Source organism: Crinia signifera, chromosome 2 (assembly GCF_055691185.1).
Source record: "Crinia signifera chromosome 2, ASM5569118v1, whole genome shotgun sequence".
In the NCBI taxonomy this organism is placed as follows: domain Eukaryota; kingdom Metazoa; phylum Chordata; class Amphibia; order Anura; family Myobatrachidae; genus Crinia; species Crinia signifera.
Window position 1 is genome coordinate 317,927,884 of NC_139218.1, and position 20,094 is coordinate 317,947,977.

The 20,094-nt window shown below is 42.3% G+C and overlaps 1 protein-coding gene across 4 annotated transcripts in view; it reads left to right on the plus strand.

The window, feature by feature from the left end:
- WNT10B (Wnt family member 10B) overlaps positions 1-20,094 on the plus strand; it is a 178,764-nt gene that overhangs the window by 107,475 nt on the left and 51,195 nt on the right. For 2 of the 4 annotated variants that reach the window (XM_083169076.1, XM_083169077.1), the window contains one exon: positions 9,723-9,971. The gene's annotated coding sequence lies outside the window, so the exon portion shown is untranslated. Of the gene's footprint in view, positions 1-9,722; positions 9,972-15,093; positions 16,503-20,094 lie in introns of those variants that run through there. The other 2 variants (XM_083169078.1, XM_083169074.1) reach the window with 2 other exon arrangements.

The window sequence follows — 20,094 nt, forward strand, 5'->3', positions numbered from 1 at the left end:
CAGTGGCAAGCAGCAACCGTGATGGTGTCCCTCAATCTTCTGAGTGTAACAGTAGTCCAGGTGGAGGTTGGTGTGTCACTCTGATTTGTCCACACACGGGTCAGCCAAAATTGGGAGTCAGTCAATAGCCACACTTAACTGATTATAACAACTAACATGTGTCCTCTCAACTCTATCCAGCTCTGAATCAGGCCTATAATTTGATGCAGCCATTGGGCCAAATGGCAAAGTCCTGTCTCAAATTGTCTTTTGAAGGCTTTCCTGTTAACACCAGTCAGTCACTTTACAGTGCAGTCGTGTCCCCATGGAACCTAGGGAGATACAGCCATACGGCAGCTAATTTCATAGGGTAATAAAAATAAATTATTGCCAGGTGCAAAGGATACAATTGTATCTATACGGATTACTATATTTCTATGCTGCTCCCAAAGGAGTTATCTGGAACACTCAATAGTACAATAGAAATTAATCTAGCAACATTCATAATAACAGTTACACAATTTATACTCTATACTTTATGTCTACAGTATTAATGATGTACTGTAACTTTCATTATGAATAATACATATCTTACTGTATATATATATTTACCTCATTGTGCTCTCTTATTTACGCTGCTTCTAGATTCATTTCTATTTCAGAGAGTTTTCCATTGCACTCCTGTGCAAACAATATTGACTTTACACACTAAACAATATCGGTAAACAATATCGTGAGTGAGGTCACCTGGCCCCAGCTGACAGCATGCCTCGTTGACGATATAGTCAATATTGAGCATGCTGCACAGAAGAGCAGGGGGGTGTCTCATTAATGATGCCTGGTATGATATCATTAACGATATTGAGCATACACACTAACCGATTTGTTTTTTAAAGAGATCACTCAGAAGGGCCAAAAGTTGTCTAGATTGAATAGGGCGAAAGTTGAATTGTAAGTACATCAGCAACTCTTTATGGAACCAATTATATGTGGAACCCATATTTTATGTTCTTTCAATGATTATAGCATGGTGTAACATAATATATCCAATAGACAGTGATCTGGTAACAGTCTATAATTGACACCCATCAATCCTCCGACACAGATACAACCCCTCCCCCTGTACTGTACCATTCTCTTTATTTGCTAAGGAGCCTGCTTAGGAGGAAATGCAAAGATGATCTAAAAAGGATACAGTCATTGGGTCACCAGCAAGTGAGGGAACTTGGTGCTACATTTTAGTGTTTATGTTGGCTGTGTTGACATTTGGGTTAAAAAAACGTGAGAAAAAAAAGTGAAAAAAACACTATCGACCTTTTCACTGTCGATCTAACCCATGTCGACCTAATGACCCTGTCATGGGGCGAGTGACGGCGGCGGTGTAAGTAATGTGGGGGGGGAGGTGGCGGTGCGGTGGTGTATGTATATGAAATGCGCGGGTGGGGGGGGCCTCACCTGCTGCTTCTTTCTGCTAGCCGGAAGGAGGGGGAACGGGAGCTGGGAGCCCGGTTGAAGGCCCATGGGAGGTGCTGTGCTCTGTCGCCCATGCACACCAGCCCTCCCGCGGCCATTTTGGATTTGGGCAAAGTGCTGCGGCCGCTGCCCGCGGCCCAGGCAGCCCAGGGGGGAGCGCGGCCGGTCCATTTTTAATGAGTTTTGGGTATGTGTCTCTTCGCAATACCCCCATCTGTGCATGCACGGGGTAAGCAGTATTAAACAGGATGCCGCTGGTGTGTTGGGCACTCAGTGTACTGCAAATGGTTGCAAGGGCGAATGGGTTGAATGATGAGGTAATGTGGGGGGAAGGGGGGAAGGTGGCAAGTAAAATTCAATAATGGGTGGTGGTGCATGGGTGGCACCAGAGGCTGGCAACCCTGACCTCTGATGGTGCACCTGCACGTACCTGGTTCCCACTGAGCTTCCTCTACGACCGTCCCTCTGCAATTCCATCCCGATTCTTCTGCCGGGGGTTTGCAAGCAATGCAGCACCGCCGGCTGTTGTTCCATGGTGCTTAACACTGACCTTCCGGGTAGGTGCAAGAGGTCCTTCAATTCACTTAGATTAGGTGAATGGGCACTTTGTGACTGTATTTGCACCATATAGTGGTTCAAATTGGAGGTACATGCACAGCAAGATTCCCAAAGCAGGAGTGGACTGGGAATGTTGCGGTGCACATAACCTCCAATACAGTACATTCCCTGCTTTGACACCATATCCACACACCTACACAATATAGCTCTTAGGTACATGTATATTACAGGTACACAGCTTTTATTAATAAAAACTGTTTCAAGTTTCTTTGTTGAACTAATCTAATCTTAATTACCCTAATTCAGGGTTGCCGACTTGCAAAAAATCCTCTCCGGGAGAAGCCCGGAGAGGAATAGTTCATTACGAGTTTGGGGCGGAGCTTAACGGTGATGTCATTAAGCCCCACCCCCATTACGGAAAATAGCCGAAATAACTGATCTCCATGGAGGGGGCGGGGCTAAAATGACACGATTGTGCCATTTTAGCTTCGCCCCCTCCTCTGAGACCCGCGGATTGCGGCATTTAAATGCCGCGATCGGGGGGGGGGGCTCAATGGGGGTCCCCCTGAATCCGGGAGGGTTGCCCACCCTTCCGGGGGCCGGGAGGGGGGACCCGATTTTCGGGAGACTCCCGCAAATTCCGGGAGGGTCGGCAACCCTGCCCTAATTAGATATCCCATACTCCATATTACATTGTCATTGACTATTTCATTATTTGTATATCAGCTTATGTTATAATTTACTAATACACTGCAATTTACGTGTTTTAAGATATATTAGGGGATCATCAATCATTATTGATGGTATTAAAGTATGTATTACATACCTCTCCTAATGTCCCTTGTAGTATGCAGGTTGTGTTGGTGGATTTAGGGCCTTATTCTGGTCTGTGCGGCCGGAGCCGAATATGCGGCCAGGACCTTGCGTCCTAAACCCCGCCTTCCGTACGGATCGCTCACTCCGTCCGAATGCGGTAAGCCGCTGACCGCACGGAGCACGAGTGGATTTCTCATGTATACACCTCCTCCATCTCTGGGAACCTCCCCCATCATTCGATGGTCGCAGACCATCGAATGCAGGCCCGAGTGGTCAGGCAGCTCCCGCGAGCTCAGACCACTCGGGCATTTCTCCGTGCAAAAGCTGGGATCTGGGCGGGCAGCTGACATTCGGCAATGTCATATGTCCGCCTCCTACACGTGCGTCACGGCCGCATTACCATACGTACGCCCAGCGTTTTCATGGGAACGCCCATGAAACGTGGGGCGTATGCATATGTTAATGAGGCCAAACAGCCCTTCACACCCCTCTCCTCCCCCTGTTCGTAGTGTAAACAATTCATGCGGAATTTGGACGTATGTCCCGTTCGCACATGCGCAGATATGCCTCTGCACATGCGCAGACACAAAACATCGGCGGCACGAACGCACGCGGACATATCCGCACCAACCAGAATAAGGGCCTTAGTGCTTTTTATGCAGAATACTATTTTCAGGGCATTTTCTTTTTTAGTGTTACCTGGCATAATATAGTTAAAAAGAAATGTTATGAATTGTAACATGACATCTCCTTATTATATAGATGAATATATAAATCTATAAATACTACACAACTACCAGTATATTATGTATTTCAGTGAGGATAAATGCACCATATCCCAAACATGACTGCACTGCAAGAGCAGGACATGATAGATCTAGTTTTGTATTTATTTGTGATACCACATTATAATTTATTAGTGTTAGCTAATTGCTTTCTGTCTACATTTCTGCTAATAAGAAGATCAGTATCTGAGCAATACACATAAGTGACAAACGTCATTGAATAGCAATATGCTATCCATAATGACGTCACTGTGCCTTGAATTTTTGGAATTAGCCAGACCTGCATCAGTTGTAATCTGATATCTCATGAGTGAGACTGAACTCCAGCTGTGCTACTCATGGCCAAGTGAAGTGAATCATCGGATTTAGAATGGGGCATGATAGTGGGTGCCCGATGGATGGGACATTCTATTTACAAAGTTTTGTTGACATTCAACATTCCTCGATCTATGGGCCTGATTCTGGATCAATTGCAAAAGCAAATTCTTTCTCTAATGGACAAAACCATGTGTGCGAGAGAGTTAGATTTTGGGTGGGGTTTGTACTGCAAACTGATATCTAAATTGCAGTGTAAAAATAAAGCAGCCAGTATTTACCCTGAACAGAAACAAAATAACACCCAAATCTAACTCTGCACATGTTACATCTGCCCCACCTGCAGTGCACATGATATTTTGTCCATTAGAGAGAGTGAACAAGAATCAGGCCCTATGTGTGTACTGAAAATATGTCAGCGTAATGGCCAACTACTGGTGCTTAATAATTGTGACCTGTGACATCTGACCACAATTGTCCATGGTAACAGATATGCAACACTGGCTAAGATCACATCCTCATTGAATGCAGGAGGTACCACATGCACATCAATCAGGTTAGTGCAACATTCTATTATGTCGGTGAATGTTCACATAGTCAATGTTAACATTATAACCATGTAGACTATGTTGACATATTCTACCTTGCCTTTTGCAATATCAAGTTGCATTTATATAAGACATTTGATTATTGTTTGAACTCTTTAACCTATAATCTTGTTTTTAAATGACAGCCACTGGAGTTTTAATTCATTTGCATTCTTGGATGTGTTTTAGATACATGGAACAGGTCATTAGCAGCTTGTAATTGGCACAAGGGTGTGAGTACCGTAGATGATGTCTATCTAAGCTGTATATTAAAACAAAAACAGCCAATTACAGCCCAAAAAATTGCATCTTGCGATTATGTCCCACTATGAACGAGATCCAAAATAAAATAAAAAAGGGCCAGAACGACTTTGGCTTAAGACACATTCATGTTGAGAGATTGTTTCTCCAGAGTGATGGTTTCCCCAGGCACCAGGCAAATAGGGAAAACCATACATTTTCAAGTTTTTTTTTAACTAAAGTTCAGATTCTAAAACTTTGCGCTTACAATCCTTTTTTTCCCTGAAATCTATCATTGCAATTCTTTTATTAGTCGCATTTTGCTGTTTTTGGCATCAACACGATAAGAAGAGATTTTAGGTTTAGGTTTTAGAACTCAGTGCTTAGTATTACCCCCTGAGGCAGGGCTGGGCAACACCGGCCCTCCAGATGTTGATGAACTACACATCCCAGCATGCCTTGCATCAGTTTCAGCATGGCCACATAGCAAAACTAATGCAAAGCATCCTGGGATGTGTAGTTCATTAACATCTGGAGGGCGGTGTTGCCGAGCCCTGCCCTGAGGTGTAGTGATAGTTCGGAAAAATAGGTTAGTGGACACTTACTGTTAGGGTGATTGATTTTCAACAAGATGTATTTCAATGGTGGGCATTTCCTCCTCCTACTTTATAATGTTTAAAACTGAAAATATTGTTCCAATATTTAAAAAAATATCAGAAAAGTAATCAGATGTAGATGGAACCAAGATTATATTCCATCAGCCAAAAAGAACATAATTACTTTATGTCATCCTTGCCATATTTTGAAAACTAATATTACTCTACGGGGCAGATATAGGGCCAGATGAACTAAGCTTCAAACGTGATAAAAAGTAGAGTGCTACACAGCCAGCCAATCAGCTGCTAACTGCCATATTACAGGCTGTGTTTGAAAAAAATGTCAGGTAGGAGATGATTGGTTAGTGGTTTTCACTCTCCAGTTTATCACTTTTTGAAGCTTAGTGCATCTGGCCAATAGAGCAATACCACAAATCTGGATATTGGTAATACACTAACTGCTCAAAGTGCAAAAGTAAAAATTTATGAAAAAAATAGAATAGTTCATATTTTTTTTATCAAATAACAATATGAAAAATGAATGAACTGAAGAGAAATCAAAATCAAATCAATACTTGGTGTGACCACTCTCGTATATATACATCTACCAGTACAGTATGACAGGCCTCCTAGAAACCTACTACCGGTATATAATTGCAGACATTTATATAAATAAATATTTCCACCTAAATTAATTTACTAGCTCTCTGTTTCCTGTTCTACTTGTTTTGAAACCTAATTTTCTATTTAAAATGACAAGACTGAATATGGAAAAATAATTGGGAAAAATAATAACAATACTTACATAAAAAGAATAAATAAGTGAGAAAGTAAATCATCAAAGTAATAGTGGGAAATGTTCATTTTTTGCTTGTTTATTTTCCATATTTAAAGCCAGAAATAATGGGAATGGTCTTGTTCCACATGGGAGAAGTAGATAAGGACAATTCCAGAGATAAGTTTAAAAAGGTGAAAACAATAACGGACATTTTTTTAATCTAATTTTATTCTAATTATTATGATGATTTATAAAGACATATTTTATGTTTTCTGTTGCCTTCTGGATTAAAAATGAACATCTATTTTTCTAACCTGCTTACTTTAGAGATGGAAATTAAACCAAAACAAAAATTCTATTTACATTGTTTATTTGTTTTTAAATTGAAGAAAATGGAAAACCAATTGTACAGTGTGGGCCCTATTCTTATCAAATGAACTCTAAATGGATTAAGGACCTTATAAAACAAAAAGATGCGTTCCTCCACCAGTGTGCTGAGCAGCCTTACCAGTGATCTATAAAGGGTATTCACTGTAACCCTTTACAAGAATATGGTGCACAACAAAAATGTATACATAACTTTAGTTCAGGCGCTGATTAGTTCAGGATCACTCATTCCTCCCATCAATGGTTATTAGGGCAGGTATCATGTGAATGAAAAACTTAATATAGTGAAGTACAGTTAGACAACACTTTAATACATAAAATCACTGATGATCCACAATATTGATTTCCAGTGAAAACAAGTATGTTACACAGATATTTTCCACAGGGCATTCACTGCGATACACAGATAAAATGATTTTTTCCAAGGTGTGCATAAGACAGTCAGTGTCACAATTACCGGAATTGGTAGAACTGGTATCAGCAGTTCTTAAATGCGCAGGAGAAATTGTCCCGGGGCAACTCACTCCCAGTCAGCTTCTACCGTCCGGCACCGTCACTCACGATCTGTCTGTCCGCTCACACTGATGACCAACGCGTTTCGACTTCACTATGAGTCTTTTTCAAGGTCCAAATGTTAAATGTCTTTCCGCACTCCTTGCGGCTATATAAAGGCTGAGAATTATCCCTTAGTTGACCTCCGGTGCGTCTCACCGCAGGACTACATTACCAAAGGTCCTCTAAACCGGAAATGTCGTTGCGTCTATCCCGGAACGTCACTTCCGGTCGCGATGAGGTTGTGTATATTCACCGGCATCTGCTTCAGTCATAGAACTCCATATCCCATAATCCTCCACCTGGAGGTATGTCCATGTTGTCTCGTCCCTTAATTCTTAATAGTAGCGTCATTCTGAGTACTTTCTGACGCGTTGTCATGACAACATATGCTGCAGATCTTATTCCTGCAGTAAAACAGCTGTATAATATGGGGAAGTTTATAAAAACCACGTATTAATTTCATTAAATCATCCTCAAGCAAATATACAATAACAATACATTTTAAAAAACACTTAAAACCATTAAAGTGCTTGTGCAAAAATGTAAACATGCTGGACACTAGTTCTATGACTGAAGCAGATGCCGGTGAATATACACAACCTCATCGCGACCGGAAGTGACGTTCCGGGATAGACGCAACGACATTTCCGGTTTAGAGGACCTTGGGTAATGTAGTCCTGCGGTGAGACGCACCGGAGGTCAACTAAGGGATAATTCTCAGCCTTTATATAGCCGCAAGGAGTGCAGAAAGACATTTAACATTTGGACCTTGAAAAAGACTCATAGTGAAGTCGAAACGCGTTGGTCATCAGTGTGAGCGGACAGACAGATCGTGAGTGACGGTGCCGGATGGTAGAAGCTGACTGGGAGTGAGTTGCCCAGGGACAATTTCTCCTGCGCATTTAAGAACTGCTGATACCAGTTCTACCAATTCCGGTAATTGTGACACTGACTGTCTTATGCACACCTTGGAAAAAATCATTTTATCTGTGTATCGCAGGGAATGCCCTGTGGAAAATATCTGTGTAACATACTTGTTTTCACTGGAAATCAATATTGTGGATTATCAGTGATTTTATGTATTAAAGTGTTGTCTAAATGTACTTCACTATATTAAGTTTTTTATTCACATGATACCTGCCCTAATAACCATTGATGGGAGGAATGAGTGATCTTGAACTAATCAGCGCCTGAACTAAAGTTATGGATTAAGGACCTTGTTCTGATTAATTCGGTCCTCTGTGCATTCGGACCAATGTTTTGTGTCTGCGCATGCGCGTTTCTTTGCATGTACAGACACAGGGTGCGTGCACCCACGGCAAACTTTCAGTTCGCCGGGTGCACGCACCCTACTTGCCGAGCGGGGGGCGGAGGAGGCCTTGCGAGTCAATCAGAATAAGGCCCAAAATCTGATTGGTTTGCCATTGATATTTGTGTGACACCTGGACAGATCTATTGTAGGGTGTGCAGACATTTTTTCAGTCTGGCTGTCACATGCACATGGCTTAATTATTCACCAATCCAATTTGTCTCCAATGACCCAATCAGACTGTAACATTCTTATAAAAACATGTGATTACACATTAGTAAGGCTTTATATTTGGTGCATCTTTAAGCGCACTATCGGAAGCACCATCAGAGCTTACACTAGTCTTATGGCAGGTGCACATGATATGCCTGAATTTGGCCTCTTATGTGAACAATTCAGCATTTCTGTAAGCAATCACTAATAATCACTATTAGCAACACTCCCATAACACTAGGGTGGCCAATCCCGGGATCGGCAGGATCTCGGGATTTGGCCCCCAAAATGCCGGGATCTATGAGGATCTTTGTTGTACTTAATGCAAGTGGCTGCTGTGGAACTTCTAAGACCTCACCTCCATACTTTCCCTTGAGACATACTTCCTTACTTTGCTGCCCCCTCCTCCTTGAACGTAATGTGGATGGCAAAGGGGGGCTACCAGGGGACTTGCCCACTTTCTCAGGGGGCTCAGTGGATTACCCAATTTTTGGGAGCCTGCCTGCCATTCCGGAATGTTAGTCAAGAATGCCTTAAGGGGTTGGAAACTGGGCATTGGTCGCAGTATGGGGGGGGGGGGCAGTAGGGTGAAGTTTTGCCTAGGGTGCTGCGAAGCCTTACACCGGCCCTGCATACACAGCTCACAGGCAGCCCTCATGCTGCGAAACTGGACTGCCTGGGGGGCACATAGCACCCTGCCCAGCCCGCCATTGTTCATACGGGAGATGGTGGTAACGAGAAGTAGCACCCCGTGAGGTCCATCAATCTCAGCAGTGCCAAGAGGAAATTAATAAATTAACGCAGGGTATGAATTCTGGGGATGACATTTGGCAGTTGTACTTCTCTCATTGGATACTGCAATTTCTCTGAGTTTCCAGCCTTAATCTTACTGCTTTCTTAAACCCTGTACACATGGGGGGAGCTGTCCTCCGTGCTCAGTGCCAAGCTTAAGCACGGCCGCTCAGTACGCATCCCGGTACACCTGCGATGCATCCCTACTGTGTGCAAATTAACTTGTTTTTGTTTTTATTATTATTTATTACAAATTGTCTTCTTTCTGACAATGCACCTCTCAGTATTGACAGCCTAGTTTATGGCATATAAATTGCTTGAACTGTTATCCATTTGCAGTTTGAACAGGTGACACACAAGGAGGACTGCGCACTTGAGTGGATGATCCAATGGCCTGCAGCAAAGACTAGATGTGTTAATAGACTGATTGCAGCAAATGTGTTTGAAGATGAATCCCAGCAATAGCCCACAGCATATAAAGTGGCCGCAACCTGCAGATGAAACAACTGACAGCTTCAACATGGAGGCAGACAGCAAGCTGAGACAGATCCAAGTGATGGCTGTGAAGTCACGGAGAAGTGGGGACAGGTATAATTGTTAAAAGGGGTATTGCTCTGGGCAATGCTACCATACTTCAACTTAAAGTGCAATCAAAGAGTCAAAATGTCAGACTAAAAAATAAAGAGAAAATCTAAATGTCCGATGACTGTAGCAGCAACAATACAGGTTATCAGAACATCCCAACATGTCAATGAAATGCTATAGGCAATAACACTGTGGGGCGCTACAAAGCACATCTAGGTAACGGAACTGTCTGCATGACGGCTGATGACCCTGTTTAATACATCTCATTGCTATAGAATTTTTATTGATTGGAGACTTCAGAGCACAAGGGATGGGTTTCGATCTACCCAGCACATATTAAGATGCCAGCTCTTCGCTCTAGATGTTTCCGCATACTAGCATTGGTTGCAGAGCAGCAGAAAAAGAGGGTCATTCTGCAATGACACACTGCTCTGTATTGCCTCATTTATGGCTGGAATTAATCATGAGAACACAAGGACATCACTCCTATATTCATTAGAGTATTAATTATTATGCCTATATGCTGCTCTATACAAGAAACACAATAATAAATGTGCTGTAAGAGGGTCAGGGGAACAGGTGCCATCTCCTGGGGTAGAGGTAAGGCATAGCTGCTGAGAGGTCACAAATCAGTCCAGTATTTTGTTGCAACTGGCCTCAACCAGTTTTATTAGTGTATCACACAAAACAAACAAAACATCAAAATAAATCCTTGCCGTCTGGCTCTAACTAATAAAGGGCCCCTTACACTTGTGAGATTTTGTCAGATTTGACCCAATTCAGGTGGATTGGGTCAATTTATCTGACAAAATCTGATGTGCCTGTCTGACAAAATCTTATGTGCCTGATGTGTAGGACCCAATGCACAATCCCGTGCCATTGGGTACAACCAAGAGATTACAAGAGATTGAACCTCCTTCACATAGGATAAATCTCTAGTCAATCAGGTCCAACTTTTTGGACAATAAGTTGAACAAGTGTAAGGGGGCCTAATACAGAGGATACTCTCCTATCTCACTAGAAAACAAATAGTAGTAGCATACCAGCCAAAAGGTTTTGGAGCAGGTTGTCTCTCACACAGAGACTGCACAGTGTCTCCTTTCCCCAGGCAGAGAGAGACCCCTAACACTCAGGTTGGCAGCCTTTTTACAAACTTTACAGGTGGAGGCACTGATTAGCCTTTTGTGAGGCTAACAGCTCAAAGACCCGAACTGGGCCTAGTGGATGGTGTATCCTTTCGCTTTACAACCACCCAACCCAACCCAACCCAACCCAACCAGCTCCCTAATGTGGTTCTAATAAAGAGCCCAATAGTTACATTTAGCCAATATTTTTGCCATGTCCCTTTACACCACTCTAGTGATGCTCATAATGTAGTCTCTCGCTCTATTATGAGATGCTCCATTCATGGTAGGCTACTTATACAGTACTGTATATCTATTTACACTATACCCCACCAATCAACACATCACTCCACACATATGGAGCTGGACAACATCGTCATAGCAAATCAGATCAAATTTGCTGACTTTAGATGAAAAGATTAGATATTGCTAATATTATAATTTGTGCTAAAATAGTATTGAAACCTAAATGCAGCATAGAAAAGTGAGGGTACAGTACTTATGTAATATCTGGGCTCCCGTTTTTCTTATGAGACCGCGTCCGCTCGCCACGCTTCGGGCACGGTGGCTCGCTGCGCTCGCCACACTATATAAAATCAACTCCATGCGTAGTTGGATAGTAGGGGTATGAAAAAATGGGGTGCATTTAACATGAGAGCCCAGATAATACATAAGTACCAAAGTGAGCATCAATTGGAACTATGCTACCTGCATGGAATGTTTTGCAGTGGTGTGCGGTGGGGTGAGGCAGAGCCTTTCCTGTCATACTAGCGCATGTGGCAGCCTTTTGAGTTTATAAAGTATACTAATAATTTCTTATTTTTATTATTCTAATATTTTTTTAGAGTCAAAACTCTGGAGTACCTGTTCTGCACATGTCTTTTAAAAACTCAGTAAATCTCCAGCAGTATATACTGTGTATAATGCTCATATGAATCCCTAGGCTCCAGGGGGTAAAGTGAGGGGGAACGGGGTGGAACTGAGTTCCACCACCTCTAATGGTGAAGTGGAAAGTTTTAACCTCCACATTGGCCCTGCACAGTAATTCTTACAGAAAAGCTTTCTAGTTTGCAGGGGAATGCCAAAATCCCTACCACTGGCCCTGTCTCTGCCTAGGAGGGGAGGGGGAAATTAGGTGGCATAGAGAAATGAGTTCCCCCACCTCTGCATGGCCACTTTAAACCCTGCTGGGATCATATATTGTATGGAAATCTGGCTCTGATACTAGCCAGGGACTTCTCAGCCATTTACCTCAGTGCACGTCCCTGTGGACACACAACCACAGCACTCTGAACCCACGGAACCGTCATTTACTGGGTTACTGTCTTGGATAATTTACTAATAGCCCAAAAACAGCTCTGTATTGCACAAGTAACCCTAAGCGGCAATTTTGTGTTTTTACGGGAAAATATATCTAAAAAAAGAGAAACCTCTGGAACAAAACCCATTCTATAACTGACATGTTTACAGCCTATTGATAAAAGCACAAAAGCTAATGTTTGCCCAGCTATCGTGGCCTCTCCTCCCTGAGGCAATGCAGAAGTCAGTGGGGTTTTCTCCCAGAAAAATGTTAGCTTTATTTACTAGTCTTGTCAAAACAAATGACATTTAAGACCCATATACACGGCACGGCCAGGCTCTCTTGCTGAGCGACGCGCTTAAGCGCGATCGCTCAGCACACATTATGTTACACCCGCGATGCACACCGCTATATGTGCGGAGTGATCTGTGCAGAGCATGGCTTTGCCTTTTGTTGATAGGCAAAGCCCCGCAATCTAGCAGGATAGACCGTGCAAGCACGGTCTATCTCTGTGGGCGGTGGCGACGCACGGGACTGCGCATCGCCATTGCCCAGAGCTGCACAAAGTGATCAGTGCCTTCAATTCTAAGCGGTCTAGTCAGGTCGCTTAGAAATGAGGCTGAAATTGCCCAGTGTGTGTGCCCCTTTACTGTAATAAGATGAATATTGTGAACCATTTAAAAAATATAACTATTAGTCAAATATTTAAAAAATATTTTTTTCCCAAAAATGAACACAAGTAATGTACATGAGCATCAGATGCTTTATTTTTTAATAAGTTTTGTAATTGCCAAAAGACTAAGGGGACTTACAGTATGTACAGTACTAAGCTTTGTAGTGAAAAGTAGATTTTTCCTTTTTCTATTTTTTAGTAGATTATCTCCGTCCACTTTATCTCCTTAGTACAGTGGTGGCCAACCTGTGGCTCTTGAGCCTCATGCGGCTCTTCCCCTTGTAAATTCCTGCTCCCACTGCTGCCCGCCGCCCACCGTCTGTCCCAGTCCCCCCTGCTGCCGGTTCCCTGAATCCCTTCTCCTTCTGAGGGGAGGAGAGCGCGCATCGCGCATCTCTCCTACCCCTTACTGTGCATCCTTGTGACTGGGCCATCCGCCAATCAGAGCTCGTGGGCCAGCAGCCAATCAGGAGCCGGCCAGTGAGTTTTGATTGGTGGGCGGCCCAGTCACAGGGAAGTGAGGGGGAAGGAGACGTGTGGTGTGCTGTGCTCTCCTCCCATCGGTGACATGACAGGAGGACTGCAGGGGCACACCAGACTGTCCTCTCCCCGCCTGGCAGCAGCAGCAACAACGGTGAGTGCTGCTGCTGGGAAATTTGCACTGTGGGGGCATAGCAGTTTGTGGCACTGTGGGGGCATAGCAGTTTGTGGCACTGTGGGGGCATAGCAGTTTGTGGCACTGTGGGGGCATAGCAGTTTGTGGCACTGTGGGGTGCATACCTGGCACCGTGGGGGGCATATGTGTATCTGGCACTATTGGGGGCATATGTATATATGGCACTGCACTATTGGAGGCATATTTGTATCACACCCACCCAAGGGGTCAAAATAGACTACGCCTCTTTTTTTGGCGCATGCGCCTTCGGCACACGCATGATGTCGGCTCTTTAGCTTGACTACCGATATTTTTCGGCTCTTTACCTCTGACCGGTTGGCCACCCCTGCCTAAGTACATAGATCCCTAACTTTCTGCTCAGTTTCATAAATAAGTTGTGTTTGGAGTACCAGTTTTGAGTATAATTTGTAAACTTCTACTGAGTTTTCAGTACTTTACATAGTAAAGTTGTTTAAGGGCAAAGGACCATTAAGACACTTATGGGGATCTTAACTAAGATTGGAGTTCTATTGAAGATAGGATATTGGCCATAGCAACCAATCAGATTCTTTCTCTTATTATTCTGATTGGTTGCTCTGAGTAACATCCCATCTTCAATAGAACTCCCATCCATCGTAGTACTGTACATCTACTCCTTATAGCAGCGCTTCCCAAACTTTTCGGATTTCCGGCACCCCCAAGTATCAGAATTTTTGGTACTTGTGTATTATCATGGCGCCCAGATATTCTACGTACGGAAGCGTAGTAAAATCGCATTGCATCGCAGTGCATCGCATGTATGCCATAAAATGCGATGGGATGCGATTTTATATCGCACCCTATCTTTTTAATGGTCTATACCACTAAATGACATAAAAATGCCATTTAGGTGACCCCCCACTATCCACTTCCCCTCCACTATTCACGTCTCCCCCCCCCCCCCCCCACTATCCACGTAATCCCAAAGCGCGGCGAGAGCAGCGTGCCCCGCGAGGGGCAGCGGAACGCGTCCTCCGACTTTTTGTCATACCCCCACTATCCACGTCGGCGTGGAGTTGATTCTATACAGGGTGGCGAGCGCAGCGAGCCACCGAGCCCGAAGCGTGGCGAGCGCAGCGAGCCCCGCGGGGGGACGCGGATTACTTCAGTATAGCGTGTCCGCTCGCCACGCTTCGGGCTCGGTGGCTCGCTGCGCTCGCCACACTATATAAGATCAACTCTACGCCGACGTGGATAGTGGGGGTATGAAAACATTTGGAGGACGCGTTCCGCCGCGCTTCGGGATTACGTGGATAGTGGTGGGGGAAGTGGATAGTGGGGAGCCACCCTAAATGGCATATTTATGTCATTCCGTGGTATAGAATGTGATGGGTGCTTGTACAATTTTTTCATCTCATCGCATTGCATCCTGTATACAATGATGTACAATGCTGTACAAAGCGACGCGACAGCATTGTACACGGCATGCGATGCGACATGATTTCCCTACGCAGAATAGCCCTGTACGCTAATAGAGCTGTGGGCGCCGTGATAATACACAAGTACCGAATTTTTTCATGGCACCCCAAGGGCAAAAGTTTCTCATTGATCAAATCAGAAAAATATATTCAATTGAGTAAATTGTGTTTATATCTCATCCTTAGTGTCAGTTATGTGATGATGAACATGATTCACTTCTGTTTGTCCATATTTTGCCTATTACATCAGTCATTAATTATTTTTCATGGACCTGGACCACCAACCCAGGGCACCCCTTCAAATCTCCCAGGGTGCCATGGCACACAGTTTAGCAACCACTGCCTTACAGAGTTTACACATTCGGCATCTTTGCAGAAGACTTGAATTAGCAGTCTAATCAGAGGACTTACAAATACTATAGTTTATATAAAGCACTCAACACACGCTGTCTGATTATGCAGACGTTCAAAAAAGAAAACTGCAGAATTTTCCTTTATTCCAGTGTTCTTATATATTCTAGAACTTAATACAGATGAGAGAAGGGACTGTGCTTTTCACTGCACATACAATAATTCAAGGCTTTAACATCACTGAATGACAGTAACAGCAGCAATCCGTAAAATATACCCGAGGAGAATTTACTTAAACTGTTTTTGCTTAATAAAATGGGAACAACAAATGAAAAATTAATGGAAGTAAGAGGAGATGGAGCAGCGTCCTGTACGTTTATGCTGTGACAGTCTATATAAGTGTTAATCAGACATAATCCATGAATAGACATTGTAGGGTTACCTATTACAGCAGCAGCCCTTTTGGAAATTGTTTTGTTTTAGTTTGCCACCTAGAGCTTAGCAAATTGGCGTTGAACTTTGCCCTGTGATCCTTCACTCACTTGTCCCCCAAAGCAGCATGCAAAAGGTAGCATTGTGTTTAATCTTCTACACCTTACAGATGGAAAACCATAGCAAGGGAATACATGATAGAAAAGAGGGGGGAGAAAGAGGTAAATCCTCTGGATGGACAGAGGGGGAGTGACTTCAGGGAGTGTCTGTGTATGCAATTGCATTATCCAGAGCAACTTCAGACAGAGCACAGGGAATCTGCCAGAGACACATCCATAAAGAAACAGCACAGAGTGGCACTACAGACAGTTGTGACCAGGTCACCAGAACAGTGTCACTGAGAGATGCACTGGCAGAAGAGACAAGGCTAGCAGACAAGTCCAAATGCACCCAGAGGATCCCAGTAACAATGGAACACACTGATACATCTAAAGGAAGCATCTTCACATAACATAAGCAAGAATCAAGCACAGGAGAGGAAGGTAGGACAACCATGGGCTGCTAGGGGATACGCAATTGTCATACGCAAACAATGGAAAGTTGTGGATATACTACTATATACTACTACTACTACTACTACAGATATTGACAATGAATGATATGATATGAGCTGCTTGAACTCACTAGGTAGTGAGAGTCACCTTTGGGAGCTATTTACTTATTATTATTATTATTATTATTATTATTATAATTATTATTGTTATTATTATTATTATTCAGAAATCACTGAATATAAAGTGAAGTGAATTGTGGTGCAGCCCAGGACAGTTTGACAAATATAATGTGTGTATAAAGTTCTCCACATGCGGTGTATAGAAATAATATATATTATGTGAAGTGATGTTTGAATGAATGCAAGGACTCAGACATTAATGTCAGTGTGTATACCTGTCTGTGATTGCGCATCCCCCATTGTCATGTCATTGATAGGCTTCTATTGAGTTGAGGGACCATTTTCTGAGACCTCAGCAGGTACTGTAGACAGAAGATTGTTCCAGCTACAGACGCTGTATCAAAGGCTTCCCCACTATAGATATTCACAATCTGAGTTAAAGAGAAATGACCACAGGTAGAATAGGCAGGAACATGCTGGAGATGTAAGGACGACAGGAAAGATTTATAGATGTCTCATTATTGAAAGCTCCCTGCTGTCAAAGTAGAACAGTAGCAGCTATATCTGGGATGCTTTAACCCTGCAAAGGATCCACCAGACTTTTTCAAAAAGGTTTTCACAGTAGGGATTCACCACAGGGTGGGATTTTTATTTGTTCCCTTCAAGCCATTTATTGGCCCCCACTTTCCTACAGCGACTGTGCCCCATTGGTCACCTCTTCCGTCTTCGGCATAAGAAGCACCTGTACAGTATACTGTTGTTTAATGACTAATTATCATACATTTTCCGTAGCGAATACACAAAATTCAAATCTCAGACAACTTTCTTATTGCACATTATTGCATATATATATATATATAAGGTGTGCCAAAATGAACTGGAGAATATGGTTGTATGCAAAGAATATTTTGAGGAAAGAATATTTAATGTGCAATATTACAACTACACATAATTATAATTGACATTGATCCCAGCACATAGGTAAGAAGTGGATGGCTTCAGTGTAAAAACTCCTGGGTTCTGATGGATCCAGTTTTCCACGTTGTCCTGCACACCCTTGTCACAGGTGAACCATTGACCGTTCAGTGATTATTTTAAGGGGCCGAAGATATGGGAGTCACTGTGCACAAACTCTGCCATAACCAAGCTTGTTGTGGATTATGTGATGCAAAGTTCCCTGGCAATTTCACGTGTGGTGATTCTGACAAATGAGATCCTCCACAGCCAAAATCGTGGCAGGGTTGGCGACAACGTGCGCCTGCCCGGGCCGCGGCAAGTCCTTGATTCTTTCGCTTCCCACCTTATAACGCTGACACCACGGGAATATGGTGCACCGTGCGAGACAAAGCTCTCCGTACACCGCCTTCATCCTGCGATAAATTTCTGAAGCATGCTCGCCTTCTGCGTGAAGAAATTGGATAAAAGCTCTTTACGCTAATCTGGAGGAATCAATCATGCATCTGACAGCGCAAAACAACTTTCTAGGAATGGCGAAGCCGTTCACTACACATGCGCAGCTGGGAAAAACGCCACGCCATCTATCGGCAAACACATTAACCCACTGCAATTAGATACAGCGCCGCTACAGCAAAAGTCTCCTTTCCATTTCGGCACACCTTATATAATCAATTAACATACTCTTCACTTTCTCTGAGGTTTGGGTGACAAATAGATTCCCGGCTTTAGCCAAATAAAATCTGGCATTCTTTTGATAACGATCCATTCCATTATTTTATACATTAAAGTCATAGATTTATCATTCAAACTATACTGAAATATATTATACAGTATGTTTTCTTTCATGTATATTCCTGAGAACAACCATATTGAATCAATCTATTGTCCTAGGTTTACTCCCAAAATGATTGCTTATAGTATTAAAGATTCTTCAAACTAAGATGATTTTTATCTCAGTGTGACGTTGAAAAAACTGATAATCATGCACCAAGTCTCAGATACTGTGGGTTAGATTTAATAGGATGAGAGATTCAGAAAGTGAGAGATTTGGGAAAAATTTTTTAAAGCGGCAATCATTTTACACTGCAACATTAGTTTGATTTTGCAGTGTAAATGATTGCCGCTTTAAAAAAACTAGAAATTTCTTCCCAAATCTCTCACTTTCTGAATCTCTCATCCTATTAAATCTCACCCTGTATGTCTGTATTATCTGACAGCGGTATATTGCAGTGTTTCAGGAATTATGTTATGGCACAAGTCTCTAAAGATTGTTTTCATTTGTATACCATATTATATACCATTTCATATGATGCAATCATTTACAGGGCTGCGGTTCTCCTCCAGGTTTCAGTGAAATTAGGAAGATTTCCAGATTCCCCCCCACTGGTTGTTACTATCTAGTTTCGGGTGACTAATAAACGTGAATTGCAACATAAGTAATAAATATTACAGTTGCCCAACAAGTGTAGTCAGTATTATAATACATTAAAATGTGCTGACATGTAGTTGTTATATATATATATATATATATATATATATATATTAAAAAAAAAAGAAATATATATATATATGTATATATATCAGGAAATGTCTGTGTTGTTCATCAGTTTCTCACATTCAAACACCTGCAGTACGTTGCCCACTAATTACTTTTTATTTTAACATTAAATGTTAGGCTGTTGAATAGATGATGCTATTTTTTACATAGATAAAAAAAAATTATGGGCCAAATGTAATAGGGTGAGAGTTTCAGAAAGTGAGAGATTTTGGGAGAGTTTTCCCATGTTTTTTAAAGCAGCAATCAATTGCACTGCAAAACCAGGTTGATTTTGCCATGCAATTGATTGCTGCTTTAAAAAAACATGGGGAAACTCTCCCAAAATCTCTCACTTTCTGAAACTCTCACCCTATTACATTTGGCCCTATATTTCCTATATAAGGTAAACATTACAGGTCATTATGATGAATACAAATGTTTGCTTGCCAATTTTCACACCTATTTTGACAAACTCACTTCCCACTCAAAGGGTTAAACTACTATATTGACAGTCTCCACTGTCCATATATATAAATCATCCAAAATATAGCTTTTATAATAACAATACAATAATAACATATATGTCAGTTATCTCAAAACGACTGTATTTTTTAATAACAATTTGTATTAGCAAAACATATTTATTTACTTGAACCTACATAGAAGTGACTCATTTTGTGTGTGACTGTATCTGCACATGTTATGGCAGTGGGGCTAAGACTGTTCTAATACTTTGTCCATAGTATATACAAACTATACTGTAAGCATGACCTCCAAGTGAAATAGTAAATACTGTAAACCAAAACTTGCAAGTACCCACATACACAGTGATACAAACACAGAGCTATACTTCTTGTGGCCAAAGTCATATTTGGCACTACCTACCTAAACACTACCTACCTAAACACTACCTACCTAAACACTACCTACCTAAACACGCTGAACTTTACTTAATCGCTTTGGCATT